We start from the raw sequence: 22880 nt of genomic DNA on the forward strand, positions 1-22880 counted from the left end.
CTGTCATGGTTTAAGGTTCTGTTTGTTGTATACAAGCATTTTTCATTTATGAAAGAGATTCACAAGTATTGAAACTTTTTTAAAACTCCCTTGAAGAAGATGTGCAAAGAGTAATTGAAACTGGAGAAATTATAAAACTAACATTTCAATTAAATATTTAAGTAAGTTTTTGGGGAGTTACATAAATAAATTAAATGGTTATAGGCTCAAGGAGTGTACATTTCAACTCATAGAAGTAATAAATGAGGGCCAGGGTTGTAGCTCAGAGGCACGATGCTTGCTTTGCAAGCTCAAGGTCTTAAGTTCGATCCCTGGTACCAGAAAAAAAAAAAAAGAAGTAATAAATGAGTTGCCCTTTTAAATAAAAATAAATCTTTTATCATTAGACGATATCATTCTCTTCTTTCCTTTATTGAAAACAAAGTGGAGAGCAAAGTACTACAGACTATGTCTTACTGGTTTGATATGTTTCTACAGTGGAATTATATCATCAGTCGTTTTCCCCTCTCCAGACCTTGAGAGACTGTGTTTTCTGATCCCTTAACTGGTTGTGGGTCTGTAAATTATTTTGGTGTAAGAAATGTGAGCAGAACGTGTCTCTGCCAGACAGAAGCATTTAGTTACCAGCTCCAGAGTCGTCCAACTCCATCCACCCTTCCGAGGAATCATGGCAGCTCCTATGGGGTTGGAATCCCCAGCAGTCCCACCCCTGAGTGACAGTGACAAGTGGAGCACTCCTGCCAGTTCTCACTGGTCTTGTAGCATGAGCAAAATATAAACTTTTGCTATATTAGCCACTAAAACCTAAGAGTTGTCACTACAGCTTCACATAAACTATCTTAACAGACAGAATAACAAAATAAGTCATGAAGGAAGTGAGTCAGAAATGATGAACATGACGGGTTTCACCACTACAAACTACTCTTCGGTAAGTAGCTGCCTCTGAGCTTCACTATTTATTTTAACTTTAAAGGATTTCTATTTCTTTGAGGTAAGATAATCACTTAAATCTCTTTTGTAAACATTGTTTGGTTATGACAGGTTCAAAGAACTGCTAGACATATTTAATAAACTTTCAGTAAAAAACACTAAATGTTTAAGCATTAAGATTCTCCATACCAGGCTGGGGATTTAGCTCAGTGGTTCCAGCGACTGCCTTGCAAGCACAAGGTTCCAAGTTCGACCCCCGGTACCAAAAAATAAAAAAAAAGATTCTCCATAACCTGTTCACATAGGCCCAGGTTATCTGGATAAGCTAAGAACCTTTATCTTTTTGACTCTCCAAGAAAAAAATAGGTACAGTGGCTTCCCACCATCATAAGGAGTTAAAATCCTAAAACACGTAGGATCCCACCAAAGAGATGAGTAGATATCAGGACTTGAAAAGCTGTAATGATCACAGAATAGGTCCTGGCCTAAAGATTCAAAGAAACCTTTCATAAGAAAAGCTCAGACTGCAGTAATGAGAGAAGTCACATCAACTCTCACCCCCACAAAACAGAAGTGTGTCCTATTTCCTAGCCAAGCCCCATGTTTGCTAGCTCAGTTGTATACGCAGTTGGAACGCTATGGTACAAACCATAATTGGCTTGCTGTAAATTGCGGCAAAGTTCAGCATGAAAATCAAAAACATTCATTGAGCCTTTTAACACAACTAGAGTGAGTTATAAAATCCGGGTCTATGCACAGGCTTCACTTGATGCAATAGGTTCCTGGAAATTTTGTGCATGACAGATAGATAGATGGATGGATAGATAGATAGATATCCATAGTTGTCCATAGATAGATATATTTATATATTTTCTAATATTTGAAATATGTACAGAAAGAGAAAATACATTTTTTACTAGCAAATTATAGGAATACCTATAGCAAAATACTTTGCCCAATGACTAATCCTTTTCCAATATTTCTGTATGAATATCAGGATTTATCCATTTACCCTGTTTTACAACCTTGCATAAATATCTAGGGATCGGTTGCTGTAACAAAAGCATGTAACTGTCCACGTGTTTTGAACAAGTCATATCAAGTGAAAGCCCACAGGACCTGGAGACTGCTGTTTCTTGGCATTTGACCTCTGCCTCCTTTGAGTGTTACCAGATCAGAGGAATGGACTCTAAACTCTAACCCTGGCATGAGTCCAGTCTGAGCCTCACCTGGGATCTGCAGTTGGCTGAACATGTGTCCTTATATAAGTTCCTTAACCTCCTTGAGACTATTTACTTCTTGGCAGATGGTGTTGGTGAGAGATGAAGAACAATTCAGAAACTCTCTAAAAGTCTTTCAGATGTAAAAACTCTAGGAATAAATGAGCAACTTAATATTTACTCTTGCTTCGGGATAGCAAGAAGATGGACTGGAAGGACAGGAGGATTTCTGGGGAGATGGAACAGAGAATGTGGTAGTGGGGTTGAGGCTGTTGTGAAGTATTCTCTTTAAGCAGAAGTTTTACTGGACTGAAGTTTGCATGTTCTGTCTCATCCAGAGATGGACCCTGCCCCTTTGTCAAGTCCTTGTAGGCAGATTCTGTGTTTCTAGGCCTGAAATGAGGCATAGCTCCTTGACTGATCATCGGGGGAGGCTGATTCCAATAAAATAAGAATAAAACAATAGAGATAATAGACCAGAAAGAAAATGAACCCACCAAAAATATGTGTGAATGTGTCTTATTTTCATGTTATTTACCACAAGTTAGAAGCTGCAGTGGCAGGACTTTTATTTCTGTGATATTTTTACATGCTCATAGAAAAATAAATAATAGAAGCAAACACTAAAGTAGGCACATTAAGAGCAGATGTTGTTAAAATCAGTAATAAATCTGCAGTGGCTGATAGTGAAACCTGATTCACTCTTGATTCATTTCTAACACCTTTATTAATAAAAAAAAAAAAAAGAAAACGCAAGCAGCTCAAACAAAATAAGTCAAGGGATAGGAACTTGATGGGAGTCATATTGCAGCATCTTGTGGCTTATGAAGGTTTACCTAATCTGGTCTCATCTTTCAGCATGTCCCAGCATCTTTCACTTGATGCACTCAGAATTTATTTCCCATATCCTGATTTTTGCATATTCTGGTCTCCCAGCTTGAATACTATCTTCTAATGCCTTCATATTTGCCTAAGTAATTCCTATTCAACTTTTCAAACTTCTTTCTCCAGGAAGTCCTCTCGGGCATCCCAGAGCTAAGATCAATGCTCATCCAACATGCACCTGTGATTCAAATTGTCTACACACTCATCTGTGTGACCCCCCAAGACTGTAAGCATCTTAAGGGTTGTTACTGTGTATTGCTGTCTTTCTATCCACAGCACCTAGAGTATACCAGGCACATGGTTCTCAACCAATCTTAGCCAAGCAATGGCATGGCCAGTTCTCCTGGCCTAATCATGAAACTCTTACTATAGTGGAGTCTCCCAAACTACTCCTGTTTCTTTCTCCAAGATAAAACCATATAGGCTGAAAACCAAAGCAATACATTTGGTAAGAGGTTCCACATTGCTTAACTAATGGCACAGGCAAAGTGCTTAGAGCCAGGCCTGGCACAAACCAGACACACAGTAATGTCCTTCTTTTCCTTTTGTCCCCTTCACTTCTCTCTGCACTCTCTTCCTCACAGCCTTGCTTATCAAGTGTAAACTTCAAGAATCATTCATACACCAGAGGTTGTTCAAGATAGTACCCTAAAAAACTTGCCAAAATAATGTGTTCAGAGAACCAAGGAAAAAGATGGTACTATTTATGAGATCAGCCCTGAAAATAATTTTGGTCAAAGCATTAAAAGCTCATCAGATGGGCTGGGGGTTTAGCTCAGTGGTGCCACCACCTGCCTCACAAGCAAAAGGTCTCAAGTTCGATCCCCAGTACCAAAAACAAAAAAAGCTCATCAGGAAGGCTGGAGAGGGCCAGGGATTTAGCTCAGTGGATCTGGTGCCTGCCTGGCAAGCGCAAAGTCCCAAGTTTGATCCCTGGTACAAAAAAAGAAAGGCTGGAAATGTAACTCAGTGGTATGGCACTTGCCTAGCATGCATGAGGCCTGGGTTTGATCCCTAGCACCACACACACAAAAAAAATTTTTTTATTAAATTTCATCAGAGAAGTTGGAGACTGTGGAGACTTTGTGATCAAAATATATCCAGAATCTGACATTTCTCACCAACTTTGCTGCCGCCACCAGCCCCTCTCTGCTACAGCAGTCTCCCCCAACAAGTCTCCCTGCTCGGCCCTCCACCCATAGCTCAGGGGCAAAGTTTGTGTTCAACAAGGCCACAGTGTGATATTTTTCAAATGCTATGTCAGATCGCTTCACTCTTCTGCTAAAAATTATCCAGTGACTTCCCAACTTACTCAGAGGAAAGACTGGATCCTCACCCTGACCCAGCCCGATGATCTGCAGCCCAAGCCTCCTCCATCAGCTGCCTGGTCTTGTCTCAAATGGCATGTCCCTGGTGAGACCATCTCCGCACATGCCATCTGAAACTGTAACAATTTCATTTTTTTCATATCCCCATTCTTTGCTTTATTTTTCTTTTGTTTTTTTTTGGTACCGGGGATCGAACTCGGGACCTTGCGCTTGCGAAGCAGGCGCTGGAACCACTGAGCTAAATCTCCAGCCCTTTATTTTTCTTTTAACAGTCATCATGAACATATTCTTTTTTTCCCTCATTTATCTTGTTTACCCTTTGTTTCTTCTCACTAAAATGTAAGTGCCCAAAAAGCTATCTTTTCTGTTTGGATCACTAATATGTTTGCTTAAAATAGTACCTAACCCAGAGTAGGTATTTATTAAATGGCCCAATGGATGAATAAAAGTGAGAACGGTTGCTGTCATACTTGGAAATAAAATGACTTGGATTTAATCAAAACGTCCCACCAAGTCATCATAAATCAATCAACAAATAAAGCTATAAGTGATAACTCTGGTCTTTGTCAGTATTCTATATGTCGTGAGAAAAGCCATAGCATGGGCCGGGGATTTAGCTCAGTGGTGCCACCACCTGCCTCGCAAGCACAAGAATCTGAGTTCAATCCCCAGTACCAAACAAAAAGCCACTGCAGTTAAGGCAGTGCAGGTAAATCCTTTCTGTTATTCACAGTTAACAGAGGAGAAAATCAGCCTAAATATAATGATTGGTTTACAACAAATAGTTTTAAGTCAATGGATGATTTCCATCCTCAGCTAGACTCTTAGTAAGCCATTCATGTTGCCTGATCACGCTTCTATTCTGTTCTCTATAACTTGATATTCCAAACATGTCTCACCTTCCTCCAGTTTCCTGCCCCATTCCTCATTTGCAGAGAAACAAAGCCATCAGTATCTTTCTTTTCCATTTTCAAACATACTGTAGTAAATAGCAAAAAAGATCACAGCTGTTAATACCTCACTGAGTCTACTTTTTTTCAATGTGGATTTTGAGGTCCTCCCATCAAAAGCAGAGCCTATTTCCCCACTCTGTAAATCTAAGCTAATCTTTTGACTTGCTTTGCTTAATAAAAGGCAGCAGAAGTGATGTCATACAAGTTTTAGAAAGTCAAATACACTTCTGCCCCCTTGCCTGAAATCCTGCCAGGTTGCTACATAAATAAACCAGAGCTAGCCCACTGAATGATAGAATTCCCCAGGAAACAGAAATAAGACGTCCCAGCTAAGACCACCCTCATCAGCCAACACCCAGCTGCCCATTGAGCACTGGAAGATAGATAAGTGAGCCCAGCTATGATCAAAAGAACCAGCCAACCAAGTCCAACCCAAATTCTTCATCCACAGAATCATGAGATAAATACATAGTTATTTTAAGCCATTGAATTCTGGGGTGATATGTTACAGATTAAAGCTAAGTGATAAGTTTATCTAAGTCTTACCCTGTGCTTATTACCTTCATTCTTGCTTCAAGAACTGGTGATCCAACTTTTTCCAGAGCCTCCTTTGTCTAAGCACATTCTCTTCTTCCTGGGATGCCTTCCTCATCTGGTCCACATGAGAAACTTAATATTAGGACTCAGCTCAATATCATTTTGCCAACCTCCCTGCCACCTCACCCTCCTCTTTGAGCTCAGAGCATAAATGTAGCACTTATTTTTATGTCCATCTACCACAAGAACTACAAGTCCCTCAAAGACTGAGATGATGTTTTATTCATCTCTATAACACAGTACATAAAGCTTCTTGCTTGTCATAGAGGAGCTGCTTTGTAATGACTGGTAAATACTGAACACTTTGACATCTCTCCTTTCTGTTTCCTCTATTCTTACACCTTGGTCTTCATGACAGCTCCTCTCACAACTCACTGGGGTAATTTAAGCAGGGACTTGACTGTTCCCAGCCAGACTTGCCTAGTAACCCTAGCACATGGTAAACACCTTCACCATTCAATCCTGACTACTTATATAATCCTATTCCCAGAAAACTTTAGCTCTTTCAAGGCAGTTACCATATACCCTTCATTTTTATACTAATGCCCTACCCATAACATATTAATAATAGGTGATTAATGTTGAAATTAATTTTACCAACAGAAATATTCCAGAAATTTTTTTCTAAAAAAACTTTAATTCCATAAAGCTTCTTATTTTCTAGAAGAAGTTGGTAACTGTCACTACCATGAAGAGAGCTGTCTAGACACAGCCACCTGTGGGAGGAGAAAGAATCAACTCTTGCCATATAGGGGCTTTTCTTGAGCAGATGTTCCCATCCTGAATTGTCTCACTCGCAGCCCTAAGTGACATCTCTTCCACCAATTCACCTACTTTGAGGTTTTCGTATTCACAGAATGTAGGGACATTGATATACAGGAAGTCACGCCATTAACTGTCCCCAAGAGCTGTCAATTAGTGGATTAACATAGACCTAGTAAAGATTTTGCCCTTGATGTTCAATGGCATCAGTAGCAGCTAGTCTGAAGGTTTAGAAAGGTTATCTAACTTATGGATTACCCAAAGCTGAAATAAGGGCTACTACCCCAAATTTATCCATTCATTCAACAAATATTTATTGCATACTTATCTACTTTGGGTCAGGACATCATTCTAAGTATCAAGATACAGCAGAGAACAACAAAATGCTTCCTGTTCATTTTAAAGGCAGGAGACAACCATTTTTTAAAAAACTAATAAATATAATAAATAAGCAAAACTAACACCTTGCCCTGCCACCATTGTGACCAAGGACACCACATGGTGGGGAGGGAGATTTTACATCCTGAAACAAACTTTAAAAACAGGAACATCCTGTCTAACAGTAATCTTCAAAAGTAAACAAGACTTTAAACCCTTTGCCAAAAATTGCTAACTTACTAGTGAATGTGTTTATCCCTGCATTTACAATACCAGCATCTATAGATAGGTGATGACCCCACGGAGACAATAAATTATGTAAGAAAGCCACCATTGTTTCCCATCACAAACAGCTAACTGAAAATAACCTTGAAGGGTTTTTGTTTTGTTTCTTTTGTTCTTAAACATTTGTTATTGTTCTTCACCAACAGGTCAATGCTGAAAGCTAGTTTTCCTTACAAAATAACGCAAGTAAAATCTTTTTATTTCTTATGGCTTTTGTCACACTTTTTTCTTTCACTCGCTGGAGCCAAATAAGTTATGTAACCTGAGAAATATACCACTCAGACCTCTTGCACCCAGGTTTGCCTTTCTTAGCTCCCTGAATAAAGTCTGTGGAGATGTAGCTTTTACTCTCCCTGACTCAATTTCTACTTCCGTTTGTCTTTTGGTTTCTGAATTGAAGCTGGATCTCAGCAAGGTCAGTTCTGTTTTATATAGGATATATTCTGTTTTATATATGATCCCCTCTGTAAGCAGCAGCGATGGTCAGGAAACCGGTTTCAGTCTTATGCTCTGGCCATCTGGCTCCTGTTTGGCGTCAGACAGCATAGAATCTGGGCTCTCAATATCTTTCTTACAATTGATTGTTGTCTTCCGGATGTGTTCCAGTATTTGAACATTTGTTTCTTTATCATCAAGTCAGGAGGCTGCCATTTAGTCAGAGCATGGTATGGTCTCAGCCACAGTGTTGAAAACCCACTCGGGTCACATCTTCAGCCATTGCTCACACACTTTTATTTCCAATTATCAGTAAAATCCTTGTGCTATTTGAGCTCAGATCACTTGAAGTACAAAAGAGACAAGTTCTGTGCCCCCCTGAGACTCAGCTATGCTTGGATCAAGGACCCTCACAGTGAAGACCTGTGACTTGCATTGTGCACCTTCCCTTCTACCTGGGGCTGCTGAGTTTTGCTGACACCTGGCAAACTGGGCTTTACTTTTACTTTTAACCCATGGTTGAGGCTGCTGGGTCTTTGTGGATCTGTGCCCTTTCCCTCTTCTTAGAAGGAAAGTGCTTCCCTAAGACAGAAGAAGTAGAATGACTGTAACAAGCATAAAGGCCAGGTGGAGCTGATTCGCTTATACAGGCAAGAGACAACAGTAGCTTAAACTAGAGTGCTAATAGCAAATGCATGATAAGTAATTGCATTCAATGTATTTTAAAGGCTGATGTGATGAAGAATGGGTGTGTGAGAAGGAGACAGAAGCCAAGAACTAACCCAAGACGGAAGCTGGGGATTTAGCTCAGTGGTGCCACGCCTGCCTTGCGAGCACAAGGTCCTGAGTTCAATCCCTGGTACCAAAAAAAAAAAAAAAAAGCCTACAATTAAAATATATCAACTTAAAAAAATAAAATAAAATACTGTAACTGAAGTACAGTACCAGCGTTAGAGAGATGATATTTCACACTGGTCAGTTCATATCTCAAATCCTTTCCATTGCTAAGATGTGTAAATCTTTAAACCCGTCACCTAAAAGAGCAACATAGATGTCAATAGTCTTGGTGTGTGATGTGTATACAGAATTTCTCTGCAAAAATCACAGGAGAAGTCCACATTTTAAATACCAGGTTATAAACTACGATACCATGTACTATGTGCTGAGTGACTCACTAGCATGCTGTACATGCATGGTTCCTAAACTCTCTCAGTGAGGCCTTGGTAACAACAGAGTGGGCCTTCACATACTTTATTTGTCTTGGAGATTCCATTTTGGGATAAGCATTAGAATTGATAGAAGAGTACAATTATCCAACATGCATGTCTGTGTGTGTGTGTGTTATGCGTGTGTGTGTGTGTGTGTGTGTGTGTGTTTGTTGTTAAAGCAACATAAACACGAGTGAACCAAGTCAGAAGACCTGAGCTTGGGGTGGTCTCAGGCTTCTGCTTTCCCTGTAACTTCAGGCTCACGTCCTAAGCTGCAATGGCACGGATAATAGCAGCCCAATGCCTACCCAAAAGGGAGGCTCTCAGGACAAACGGGGTGGCCTCCATCCAACAGCCACCCATGGAGCTGTACAAAAGTACAAGACAGAGTCATTAAGCCCTTAGAAGAAAATTGCACTCTGAGCTCTCCAGAGAGAAAAAGGAAATAAGAAAGTAAAAATGGACATTGGGTGGAACAAAAGTCCCTTGCTGGGAGCTGGTTTAAGAAGTGTATCTCTCTAGAAACATCCATCCGAGGTACCAGAGCTTTTAAACACACCAGCCGATAATGGAGTGCAGGCAAGGTCACCGCCGGGAAGAATGCAGTGCTCATGGAGCAGCAGAAATAGATGGTTTGTGTAGCGAGAACAGATGGTCCTGCCAGGGCCATCTCTCCCCTGTCCTTCCCGCCCACATTTCTAACTCTCTGCACAATGTTGTGGGACAAAGATCAAAGAAGGAAATGCCAACTGTGTGGGTAGCACACGAAGATTATTAGAAAAAAAAGGACTCGGGGCAGCTTCAAGTAAATGAGTGTTAATTCTCAGTTGCCTCAGCACCCATTACAGACCACTGGAGACAGCATCTCACAAGTGAAAAACGCTTTCTTTTGTCCCTTTCTCTCCAATCTGTGGACTTTTAATAAGAAGAAAGAAAGAGCCTTAAAGCAGAAGAACCAGAAAATCAAAACCACTGTTCCTTTTAAGCAATTCCAAGCTAAGTCTCCTAAAAAGTATTTGCTCCACTGGTTTTATCCTGAAAAGTGTAGCCGCCTGACTACTACACTGTCTTACTTACAACAAAAAGGAATGCTGAGATTTGGAAACCTGGCCAACCATAAATTCTCTGCATTTCCATTTTAAAGCAACATCACTCTTCTCTAAGATGGATTTTTATTTCTAACTGTCTGGACTGACCTTTACAAGTGTAGCTTCTGTCTGCAGCGCCCCCAAAAAATTATCACTTCTCCTTCTCATTCTCTTGCTTCTGTTAATCACTGTTCTCATTTCATACTACATAATCAATAGGGACATGTCCACTGCCCTTCTAGCTGATTTCTATTATTCCTCATTACAGCCTCTGTTCCAATTCCCTCCTTCCCACCAGGTATTAAATCTTCAGTCACTGAGTCTAAACCGCCCCATCCCTGCCTGTGTGTTGGGGTGACTGTCCTATGGCTATGTAATCAATTAGCCTGGCATCTGATCTCTGTTTCCAATGTCTTCCTGAAGGAAATTTAATTATGATTAATATCTTTTCATGACTTTGAAATTACATAGGCATGGTTCCTTACTCAGTCATGCTTGGTTAAAAAAAATCATAAATCAATTTATTTTATTCCCTCTAGATGTGAGGAGGCTTTTCCAATTCCAACTGACTTCTAACAGTATAAAGAATCCAGCAGACATCAGAATGAATACATTTCCTCTTCCTTCAGTGGGAAAACCTTCCTAGAAGACCTTTGTGGTTGGGAGATTTGTGAAGGTTTCAAAGCAAGCCTTACAAAGAGAATTTAAAGAAAGCTTTCTATAATTACAACAGCAAAAAGAAAAAAAAAAGATGTCTTTGGACAATGATAGAATTCAGATTGTCATCATACTGTTCATGCAAGTGATGTATTTCTGGAAAGCTACAGTAAATCAAAAAATTTCAATCAAATATTTTAAAGAAATTCAGAGAAATAGCTATTAATAAGTATAATATTGGAGCCAATCCTTCTATGAGGTACAGAATCCATTTCTAAAGAAAATATATACTTTCCATTTAATAGTTTTACGTTTGGGTTTTGGTCCTCAGTTCTCCAAAAGTGGGGCACATGCTTACAGGTCTTCTTAAAGACGCGGTCTCGCTATGTAGTTCAGACCAGCCTTGCACTCACCACGCAGCCCAGGCGGCCTCCCACTCCTGGCAATCCTCCTGCCTCAGCCTCCTGAGTACTGGGGCTATGGGGATAGATATGCACCACCACACCCAGAACACATACAGATATTTTTAACTACTTGGAAATCTGTCCTACCACATCAAAAACTTTTCATAACCCAAAACTAACTACAGAATCCCAGTAGCAGACTTCAGCCTTCACCTTATCACCAGCCCTCATATTCCCGCAGCAGACTCAGTGAGCCAGTGGACCCAATACTAATTCCCTTGACGCTGTTTTTCTTTTTAGGAAAACATCTGTAAAACTTAGAAAGAATGCAAGAAGATGCACATCATTTTAATGTTGCACTGCAGTGCTGTCTAAAAGAGCCCTCTCCTTGGGTAATTAATTCCCTGGGAGCACAGATCTCTGTTTAACTCACTATGCTACTGCATAGCCCCTTGCTCTGTGATCTCGCGTGTTCACATACATATTTTCATCTAGTCAAGATGCCAATGATCTCCTCTATTGAGATGCATACAGAAAAGGCCATGGTTTCACTACCCAGTCTGACATTAACCAGCTGTGTCTCCAACCAAGCAAATTTATTTCCGCAAATTATTCCTGAAGGTCTCCTTCAGACCACCTTTACGTGTCCTGCCCGTTGCTTCATTCATAGACTAATACATGTTCGCACATACTCATTCTTTCCATGAGAGTCAGATTTGAATTTCTTCAAACTTTATACTTTGACCCCTGCCTGTGATGTCTTTTCCCCCTCTTCTGTGGTCGGGAACAGCCCTATAACAGTACCAGGCCAGCAGGTGCCAGCAGACACCAGGCAGGAGTTGGTAGGAAGGGTTTCACCACCCTGATCAAGAAGACAGAGGGAGCTGGTGCTACCCCCCTTCACCCTGTGCTTCCTGATTTTTTTTTAACTTTTTTATTACACAGTAAAGAATGCGACAATACCTGAATCATACTTTAAAGATTCACAGGTTGACAGACCAGACATTACAGTCCAACTAGGGAAAAAAAGGATAAACAAGAAACCACAGTTCAGACATAGCAGACTTAAAAGCTCAAGAGTTTGGTGACAGAAGCATGATGCCTAGAGACCCCACCCCTCAGTGTTAGTCTACCATTAACTCATGGTACATGTCTGAGTTAAGTATTGCACAATAACTTTAATTTTTCACAATAATGTCACAGAACTCAAAATAATATTTTTTTAAATTACTTCAAATCTGCATTTCAACAGTCTCCAATTTTTTTTCCTGTCCCTTGAGGAATTCAAACAACATGGATTCGCTTTCTTTCCCTAAGTGTTCCAGACATAGGTATGCTTTGCATAAGTAAACCAGTCTTGAAATTTTTAAATCCCCAAGACATGCACCTACACATTTAGAAAAAAGTTTAAAAAATTAAAAAGACAGGTGGCCCTGTCACACACAGTCTCATGACAAAGAAAAAGAGAAAGAGAAAAGAGTAAGAGACAGAGAGAAGAGATAGAGGATGCCCTATTCTATCAGTGACCATCATTCAATTCTATCCAATGAAGATAACTTTTTTTAAATGTGTAATACCTATAAATTATACTCTCACATAGCCTGTATACAAGTGACAAGCAAAAAAGGAAAGTAACAAAAGTTTTTCTTTCTCTTCTTTAGGTTTATGAGGTCTGCATTGTTACCAAGAAGTGATATGGTTTGCAGCTATATGAGCTTAACTTTTGGTATCCTGGTTCTTTTGTGCCCATTTGTGCTTCCTGATTGTTGAGAAGATTTCTGGAGTTGGGACAGCCAATCTTGCTCCCAAAAGGCAATGCAGAACCAAAGGAGGCTGAGAGACCCTCAGAGATGTCAGCCTGACATTGCTGAGCCCACAAAGAGTGGCAGCCATGAACCCCTAAACTCCTTATATGACAATCAACATCCATGTGTTCAAGCCACAGTAAATCAGAATTATTTTCTTGCCTTCAACCAAATTTTCAGCAGATACTTTTTTTTTTCAGGACTGGGCATTGATCCCAAGGCCTGGCAGTAAGCAAGTTCTCATCCATGGAGCTACATCCCTAGCCCTTTCTTAACTTTATTTTAAAGCAAAGTGTCTTAGTTACTTTCTCGTTGCTGGAACAAAATACCCACAACCCACGAGTTAAGGGAGGAAAGGCTTCTTTCAGCTCACAGTTGGCTGGCTCCAAGGCAGGACAGTATGGCAGAGGGCATCACAGAGGAGGAACAGTCCATGGCAGAGCAGGCAGCAAGTTGCAGCAGCAGCAAGCTTCTCTTTCCCTTTTATCCTGTGCAGGCCACAAACCTTTTGGGTAGTGTCATCCATAACCAGAGTGCATTTTTCCATTATCCACCCCCCCCCAGAATTCTGCTAAACCAATCAGTGGACTAATTCAGCTATCACATCCTTAATCCATATTCACACACCTTTAATCCACATTCACACACCCTAGATCCGGCCACCTCCATCCAAAAAGCCCTACCTATGAGCACATGGGGTTTTCGGGGACATCTAGATATAAAGTATAACACAGGGTTTCGATAAATTGCCTAGGCTAGCCTCCAACTTGAAATCTTCCTGTCTCAGCCTCCCAAGTACCTGGGATTACAAGCATGCACCACCAACCACATCCAGCACTGATAGAATTCTTTTTTTTTATTTTTTATTTTTTTGGCACCAAGGATTGAACTTGGGTCCTTGCGCTTGCGCAGCAGGCAGTGAACCCACTGAGCTAAATCCCCAGCGTGATAGAATTCTTTAGACTCTTCTGTGCTCCCAGTTTTATACATTTCCAGTTTTCAAGGAGAAAGCCTAAAATCTATACTGCAAAAAAGCATACTTTTTTGTGGGAGACCAGAATATTGATTATGCCCAAAGCAGGCGGTAAGCAATGCATAGTGTGAAGAGTTAACCCCACAACTGGCTTGTTTTAAAAAGTGAGTCCAGCCAAAGCCAAGGTCAGAGTAACTCACACCCAAATTCCATTCCCACAATTAAAACTTTCTTACTAAAAAAAAAAAAGTTCCAGTTACAACCATATATTTTGCCTAGTCTGTTCCTAATTCAAAAATGCTTTGTCTTGCCCTTCACAAGCCTTGCTCACATTCATTTCCATAAAAACTACATAATTTTGTGTCCTCATACGTAATTCTGCCCTTGGGTGTAGCTCACCTTTACCCCATTTGATTGCCAATAAAAATCATTGGCTTAAACCAGCCAGCGCCTTTGTCCATTACACCAGCATTGGTCATCCTGACACCCCACTTTCTGTCTCTCTTCTGTCTTTTAGGCTTTTCCCCCCAGGCCTGCATCATACACTAAACAAGAAACTAAAGCCTACTACTACAGAGGTTTCTGGTAACGTTTCAAGGGTCCCCAGTACTTTTTAAAAACAATAGTGGAGCAGGCTTAGCAGTGCTTTGTAAGTTTCTAAAAACAAATTAGTATTGTCTCCATCTGTGATGAAAACAAGTAACAAGCTTCCTCAACCATTCACCTTCCCCTGTGAACTCCAAGATTGGTGAATTATACACTCGGGAGATTTGCCTTTTTCCAGAAATGTCCCTTCAGCAAGTAGGGGCAAAACTGACTAGATCCTGACCAGTACTAAACACACAAGTCAACTCTGCCCCAGCCTCCTGGTCTAAGCTTTGTTTTCTGCTCTCACTCACATGACTAATAATCTTTTCCCCAGCTTTAGTTACATGCACAAAGTTTGTTCCAGGCTTCTCACCAGGAGAGGGCCAACCCCTTTTTATGTGTCTCTTCTAAATGAGAAACATTTGCTTTATATGCATCTAATAAAGAATGGCACATGGTCTATGATATGAATGAGATCTGAACCAATCTGGTCTCTACCATGTGCCAGGGTGGGGGGGGGGGGGAGACAGACAGACAGAGAGACAGAGAGACACACAGAGAGAGAATATGAATGCCAGGGGGGAAAACAAGCACAGTCCCCAGGAAGGGAACACACATGCACACACTGTTTGTCGGATCTGTGATCCTTTAAAGCAGTTTGTCTTTTCTCATTAAATCTTCACAATGGGGCCGGGAATTTAGCTCAGTGGTTTCACCCCACCCCCTGCTGCGCAAGCACAAGGACCGGAGTTCGATGCCCAGTACCAAAAAAAAAAAAAGAATGGGGCCGGAGATTTAGCGCAGTGGTTCCGCCGCTTGCCTCACAAGCACAAGGACCCGAGTTTGATCCCTGGTACCAAAAAAAAAAGTTCTTCACAATGGCCTAGCCAAGGTAGGTATTTATTATTGGTCCCCCTTACTATGAGAAATGACCAGGCTCAGAGAGCTCATGCAGGAAAAAGGGTAAAATGGGGTCTGATCCCAGGCCTTTCCCTCCGATGCCTTACTCTTGCGCTGCAGGGTGGCCATCTCCTCCCCTCAGGCGCACGCAGACACGCGCACCCCACATGCACATATACACTACCCCCTTATTCCCTCAGCATTCCCCTCTCAGTATGGCGGGGGTGGGGGCCTCTTCTCCACTTAGGCCTCGTGCACAGAAACAATGATCTATAAGAGCAGTCGCTCTCCGGTATTTCCTTGCCAATTCCAAAGGCCCTCAACAACCCCCTCTGTACAACTGTCTTGGGATAGGACATGAACTTATTGTGTTCGATTACATGGAATTCTACTATTCCTTTGGCTTTTTAAAATCATGGTTGACTCTTTTTTTTTTTTTCAGAATTAGAATTGAACCCAGGGCCTTCTCACTAAGCTATGTTTCAAGATGGTTTTATGATTATTTTATATTTTTGAGACAGGGTTTTGCTAAGTCACTAAACTCCCCTGGCTGGGCTCAAACTTGCACTCCTCCTGCCTCAGTCCCCCAGAGGGCTGGGATCACAGGTATGTGCCACCACACCTGGCTCTTTGGGGGGGGGGGGGGTGGCACACAGGGTCTTGCTGTGTAGTTCAGGCTGCCCTTGAACTTACTGTGCAGCCCAGGTTGGCCTTGAACTCGCAGTGGTCCTCCTGCATCAGCCTCCCGAGTGCTGGGGCTACAGGCGTGCACCACCATGCCTGGCTGCTCTTCTTTCTAATTTTCTTTAGACTCAGAGCTTCTTATCACCACTACCATTTCCTCACCCTTCTGATCTGATGATATTCCTCCCACCCTTCTTTTCTTTTCTCCTTCTCCTTGACTCTACCATATGTGTGGAAAAAGAGTGGGTGGATAGGAGCAAGTGGGAAAAGAAAATGACACAAAACATTAGCAAAGCAATCATATAATAATGTGATAATTGCCTGAGAAGAGCCTTTGGAGTCTTGAGGCACATTCAGATTATCTGTAAACTGAAAGCAAGTTCACTCGAGGCCTTGTCAGCTTTGCATTTGCACCTGCGCAGCCACCTTAGTCACCATCTTGGACCCTGTGGGACAGGAGGCAACACAATGGCCCCGTCTGCACTTGTGAGGTTGTCGCCCCTGAAACCCAGTCTCCTAAGTCACCCTGCTATGTGCTAATGATCTCCTGGGCTGGGTGACTAAACTTCTGAATGGACCTAAACATGATCTTTCCTTCACTGATGAAGCAGAAAGGCTTAAAAGTGACCCTGAACCAAAGCAAGCTCCTCTGATCAGGAAAGCACAAGTTTAAAGGGACACACCTTTTCTGATACAGTTGCCGGTAACAACCTGGTTCATAATGGAGGAAGTGGCCCAGGAATGCCTGGTGCTGAGGACACCATGGGGAAGGGGCCGGGTTTCCTGCTTCTCTGAACACAGACCTGCAAAAGGGCTCCTGGGCATGGTGGTACACCACTGTAATCCCAGCAATCTTCGAGGCTGAGGCAGGAGGACCACAAGTTCAAGCCTAGCCAGGCAACTTAGTGACTTAGCAAGACCCTGTCTCAAAATTTAAAAATATAAAAAGGGCTGAGGTTGGAGCTCAGTGCAAAGGCCCTGGGGAAGGGACAGCTCCAGTTTAAGGGAGCTCAAAATATCAGACCCACTTTCTCAAAAGTGAGACAGGAATTTAAAATATTCTCTTTAAGTTTCTTCACTTTGCTATGATAGTGAGGGTTTGTTTTTTCAGTTTTGTTTTGTTTAGGACACTTACAATTTTTACCTAAATAAATAAGTAAACACAATTTTTATACTAAAAGAGCCTACAGAACACATCCCTTTGCTGAATGGATAGTGGCGAGGCTCTGAGGCTTCATGGATTGTCCAAGACACGAACCTTCTGTCTCACAGATGAGGGGCGTCCAGGCTGCTGCTAAAGGCGACCCCAACACTACTCCTCTCACACCTTCTCCTTGTTTCAGAAGCCTATGGGCTTTCAGGAAAACGGCTTCCTGTTTAAGCAGAAAGTAAAACCCTTTTTCAAGGATAATTATTTTGTCCAACTCCCATTTTGCACAACTCTTTCCCAGAACTGACATTTCTCAGAGTGGCAAAGCCTCAGCTCAATGTCAAGTGCAGTGAAGCCTTCTATTTTCCTTAAAGCAAAAAGGTTTCAAATATATTTTACCATCCTGACAGCAGCTGACAAATGGGACTTTAACTCAAATGGATTACAGATGGGCTTTCTGAGCCACATAACACTCCATGCAAATAAGGAACAAAAATTTTTTTGTTTTTGTTTTTGAAATGTCAGAAATACTCATAGGGGTTTTTTGACATTTGTTTAAAACACACACACACATACACACACACATACACACAATTACCAGTGCCCCTTTCTTGGTTGCCTTCTTCATTTAGTATCAGCAGTGGGGTGATGCGAGGAGGGGTCAAGGCAGAAGCCAAAGTCAGGACCGAAAGGGTTTCTCTGATCAAGTCACAGGGACAACGTTCACAGAGTGGTCAGCAAGCCGCTGTGCTGCTGGTCCAAGGGATGATGGGTAAACAGGTCAGCTGGCCTCACCCACAAAGGGCCCGATACTGTATTTTAGGCTTAAGGGCATCCAGGTCTCTCTTGCAACTACTCAACTCTGCCTTTCTAACGTGAATGTAGCCATCAGACCACGTGATACCATGTGACTGTGGCTGTATTCAAATAAAGCTTTTTTATAAAAATAGAGGTCAGATTTGTTCTGCAGACCTCTGGGTTATGATGTGTGTAGCATTTAAGTAATAGTTCTTGGCAAGGAAAGAGTCATAAAACATTACCCCAGAAGCTTTCTACTGACACACTGAGAGTCCTCCTATGCCACCCATGGCATTAACCCCTTGGATTCCTAAACTGTGGAGAAGTAAAGGCATGGGGGGTGGGCACCAAGGAGCTTTAGGACAGCAGCTAACCCCAACCAGTATGAAAAGTTTATCAACATTTTGACACTGGTAAAGCCCTGCTGGTGGGTACCAGGAGTTAACAGCCCATCTACAGCCCAGATTCTTCAATGAAGGTACCTCTCAAGGAAGAGGCTAAGATAAAAATTAGAGGGGGAGGTGGAAGTAAAAAGGATCGTGATGTGAGATGTACAGGTACCAATTTCCCACAATGAATATATTTATTAGGTATTGCCAACATATACTCAAAAGGGGAAATTTTTTAAAATAAAATCATTAAACGGCAAAAAAACTAAAGTCTTTCATAGATGTAAGACTTTTTTTTCTCTTCCCTTCAAACAAAAATAACTGATTCAGGGCTGGGTATGTGGCTCAATGGTAGAATACTTGCCTAGCATGCCCACACCACAAAAAAAGAAAAGAAATGAAAAGAAAAAGAAAAAAACTGATTCATTTATAAAATTTTAAAAAAGGTTAAAAGTCATGAAAAGACAATACAATTAGTGACTTTGAAGGTCACTTGAGAGGCCAAAGAAAGGGGCCACAGAGAGCTGCTCCCTCGGCCTCTCTCTAGTCACCTGTGCACTGCTGGGATTAAGGGTGCCCCACCCTGGGTGTGGGGACTGTGGCCCCCAGGGCAGGCAGGCTGGATGGAACAGAAAGGCAGGCTTGGCTGCTGCTGCGGCTACTTGCTGCTCGCTTTCTGGGTTTGCCAGGAACTGTGATGCCCTCTGCCACACCACCCTGCCTTGGAGGCAGCCAACTATGGACTGAAACCTCTACAAACTGAACCAAATAGACCTTTCCTCCTTTAACTGTGGGTGTTGTGTAATTTATCTCAACAGTAAGAAAAGTAACTAAGGCAGGGCCCAGGAGTAAATAATTTCTTTCTCCAAATGAAAGATCCTATAATGGGGAAGAAGGTAAACAGCTTTGTTTAGAGCGTTAGTCAAGGAGCCCTCTTCTGAAAACATGCAATACTTTCTTTAAAAAACAGATCCTAGGGACCTGGGATTTAGCTCTGTGGCACCGAGCCTGCCTGGCAAGTGCAAGTCCTGACTTTGATCCCCAGTACCAAAAAAAAAAACAGATCCTAGCTACAGCATATGCAGAACTTTTGAATGAATCCCCCCCCCCCCCCGGCCAATATGAGGGATTGAATCCAGGGCCCTCACACTGGGCTACATCCCCAGCTCTTTTTTCTTTTTTATTTTGAGACACGGTCTCACTCAATTACTAAATTGCCCAGGCTGACTCAAATTTGTGATCCTCTTGCCTCAGCCTCCCACAGTGCTAGGATTATAGGCTTGGACCACCTCACATCTCACTTTTTTTAGAACTACTCTGCTCATGTAAGGCAGGACCGGTGCCGTTGTTACCATGCATGCACGGAGATTTGCTACTGAGGTAGGTTGGAAAGAAAGACCCTGCCTCAGCAAGGAGAACGCATCTGCAAAAAGCTAAACATCCTCGGAGGAGTTCTGCTTGGGCCAATGAGCAGCCAGGCCGTGTCCTTCCCAGCGTCAGGTACATGGCCTTGAGGAAACCAAAGCCAAAGCCCGTGGCCTCCCCAGTCACAGGGACGAGAACCAGGCAGGACCCCTGCCTTACTGTGTCCAGCCCCGCAGACCTGTGCTCCGTCTGCTCAAGCGGACTTACCCTTGAACACATAGGCTGCACCTCTTAAAAACGTTTGGCCTTTGGCTAACTCCGCTGAATCGGGGGTTCTGAGCCCCTGAGGCCACGCAGTTCCACAGCTGCAACCTCAGAGGCACCCGGAGAGGATGAGCTTACAGGGCCACATTTCCCTCCCGATGCAGTGAAAACCTCCAGGTTTGGCCTAATAAAATCCTCGCTAACAAGTCTCTCCACGACCTGACCCGCAGCGCTGTGGAGTGGTTTCAAAGCCTCGGCGCAAAGCCTTTCTCAGAAGCACTTAGTTTAGCTGAAGGGACGGAGGCTGGGGGAGAGGGGATTTTCCGTTTCAAACCACAGAGCAGCCGTGAGGAGGCCTCCGCTGGCAGCCGGGATTTGATGACTGGCTTCTTCTCCAGCAAAGTACTAAAAACGGGGGCAGTCCGGGGTCGAGGTTGTGCCCCTTGATAAAGTATGGTAATCGCCACCACAGGCAAGAGATCCTCTTCTAATTAAACTCTCCCTTACCTCCCAGGAGAAGCCATGCCCGGCCAAGAGCCCCAGGACCAAAGGAGTCACAGAGCTGTGAGAGAGAATTGCAGAAGAAAAATAACCTCAAGCCGGCATGGGAGCTCGGGCTCACTGGAGGAAATCGCGTGCAAAACGACGCTGGCCGGCGGATCCCACGGGGTGGGGCGGTGCCCAGGGCGCATGTGCAGGAGGGGTGGCTGCGGCCCAGTGGCTCACGCCTCAGGGGCTCATGGGGCAGCTGGAAGTGCTGCAGGGCACTCAAAGCTGGGACTCCAGGGAGGCACAAGGGGAGCGTGACTTTCAGGGGCCGTGGACTGTGGGTCCCAGGGACTGAGCCGGGGAAGCCCCGGGGACAGACATAGTTTGTCTTTGACCCCTGTTTATCTCCAAGTCAGATTTACTTGACCATCTCCATGCCCCAAGCCCTTGGCCTTCCTGCAGGTTCCCTTCTAAACCTGTCTTCTTCCTAAGACCCCAAGTCCAGAAGATTTTCCCTTTCTATGGCCAAACTTAACACTCTGGCCTTGTATTTCTCTCAGACCCTTGTTCTCTGTCAGCAAGCTTTCCTGATCAACCAACCTCTGTAAATGGGTGATAATAAAGATAAGGAAGATAACATCCTCAAGTCAGGGACTGGCATCCAAGCCCTGGCCTCCCAAGTCACATCTCTGCTTGGAAACCAGGGGAATTCCCCACAGACTCAAGTCTACCTCAAGGCCAGGGGAGAAGGCAGCCAGGGCAAGCTGCACATGACTGCTTCAGTCCTCTCAAGCTAGGAAAGAGCAGGAATGTGACCACAGGTTACAATGCTAATTGTGCATATTCCGAAATCATTCTTTTTTTTTTTTTTTTTTGGTAACAGGGATCGAACTCGGGTCCTTGCGCTTGCAAGGCAGGCGACGGAACCACTGGGCTAAATCCCCGGCCCCCGAAATCATTCTTTGCAATATATACAGAGCTATATTTTTTCTAATGTTTGCTTTTGGTTTTGGAAAGATAAGGGCCTTGTGTCTCTTGGTGGTTAACTGAAGGAAGGGACATGCCCTTGTAAGAAGTCTCTTGGTGGTTAAGGAAGGGACATGCCCTTGTAAGAAGTTTGAGTGTGAAGTTAAAAAGAGAAAATCAGAGGAATCATCTTCAGTTCACTAAGTTCTCACCCATAGTGGTGGTAACATGAGATACAATGAGGCGTATCATGTTTAGCAGCTAAGAGAACAACGCTAGAATGAGGGGAACGGGTGGATGGACAGAAGAAAAATAACAAAAGTATGGCAGTAAAAACAGGCTTAGCATCCTCAGCAGACCACATAATATGTGAAGAGGGTGAAGAAACAATAGAATATGTTTCTCCCAAAATCAAGACAAATTTTTTCTAGTATCAAAATTAGCTAGAACCCAAAGATCTCCCAAAGTCTCTCTCATAATACATGAGATCCCACCAGAGCAGCATTGTTAAAGAGCTTGAGAAGTCATTTGTTGATTTCCCTCTTCTACTTCCACATCTTCAGAATAAATAACAAATTTTCCATGACCGTTAGTAAAAGTCAAAGTCCATTCCTTTCACCCATGGAAGACAACCCCTGAGACTCACGCAGAGTTAGCAGAGCCTGAGAGGGGAAAGACGCCATGGGTGACCAATAGGGGGAAAAGGAAGTAGAAATGAGCACCTCCCTCATGTGCCCACAGATGTGTCCCTAAGAACACAACCCAACAGGAAGACTGGGCAAAAAGCAGGTCCCCTGAACCTATGCAGCACTCTTCAGTGCACTGCACAAAACTATTCCAAAACTAGGGATGGTGGCATCATTGCATTTAGGTGATAATAGAGCTTCCCAGAGTGCAGTCCCAGATGGCTGGAACCATTTCAGCTCTGCTGTGTCCTGCACTCACTCTACCCAAAGAGCATCCATAGAGTGTGGAGGCACAAACTAAAAATGGGGCATATCTCTACATGCTGAGCTAAAAATGTTCAAAATAGGATTGAGTTCCACCAACTTCCAACAAAGTACTTGATGATTTCTTGAGTTTAGTGCTCACTACAAAATATGGTGCCCCATTGAGTCCATTCCTATGGGGTTTGAAGATTGTTCCTTGTAATGTTTCTTTTGGAGTATCTGAGTAAATCATTTCTTCTTCATTTCTCAAGCTTAGCAGGTTGAATATCTCACTACTAAATGAGAGAGTCAACTTAGTGACTGCTTTACCAGCAAAACCCCAAGACTGTTATTTTTAATAGGAAAGCCTGGGTTTGCCTTGCAAGAGCACCGCCTAGTGTCCACATATGGAACTGTATGCGATTTTTCTTTAATTTGCTAAGGATGCGT

The 22880-nt window shown here is 42.8% G+C and overlaps 1 long non-coding RNA gene across 16 annotated transcripts in view; it reads right to left on the reverse strand.

Moving 5' to 3' along the window:
• LOC147828824 (uncharacterized) overlaps positions 1 to 20723 on the reverse strand; it is a 557189-nt gene extending 536466 nt beyond the window's left edge. For 9 of the 16 annotated variants that reach the window (XR_015450076.1, XR_015450073.1, XR_015450071.1 and 6 more), the window contains exon 1: positions 20554 to 20723. This is a non-coding gene — a long non-coding RNA (uncharacterized LOC147828824). Of the gene's footprint in view, positions 1 to 5876; positions 5969 to 20049 lie in introns of all 16 variants that reach the window. The other 7 variants (XR_015450086.1, XR_015450082.1, XR_015450080.1 and 4 more) reach the window with 2 other exon arrangements.
• Between the last annotated feature and the right edge of the window lie 2157 nt (positions 20724 to 22880).

Source organism: Heterocephalus glaber, unplaced genomic scaffold, assembly GCF_053883595.1.
Source record: "Heterocephalus glaber isolate CG9 unplaced genomic scaffold, H.glaber_assembly_v1.0 deba00000901, whole genome shotgun sequence".
Taxonomy (NCBI): Eukaryota; Metazoa; Chordata; class Mammalia; order Rodentia; family Bathyergidae; genus Heterocephalus; species Heterocephalus glaber.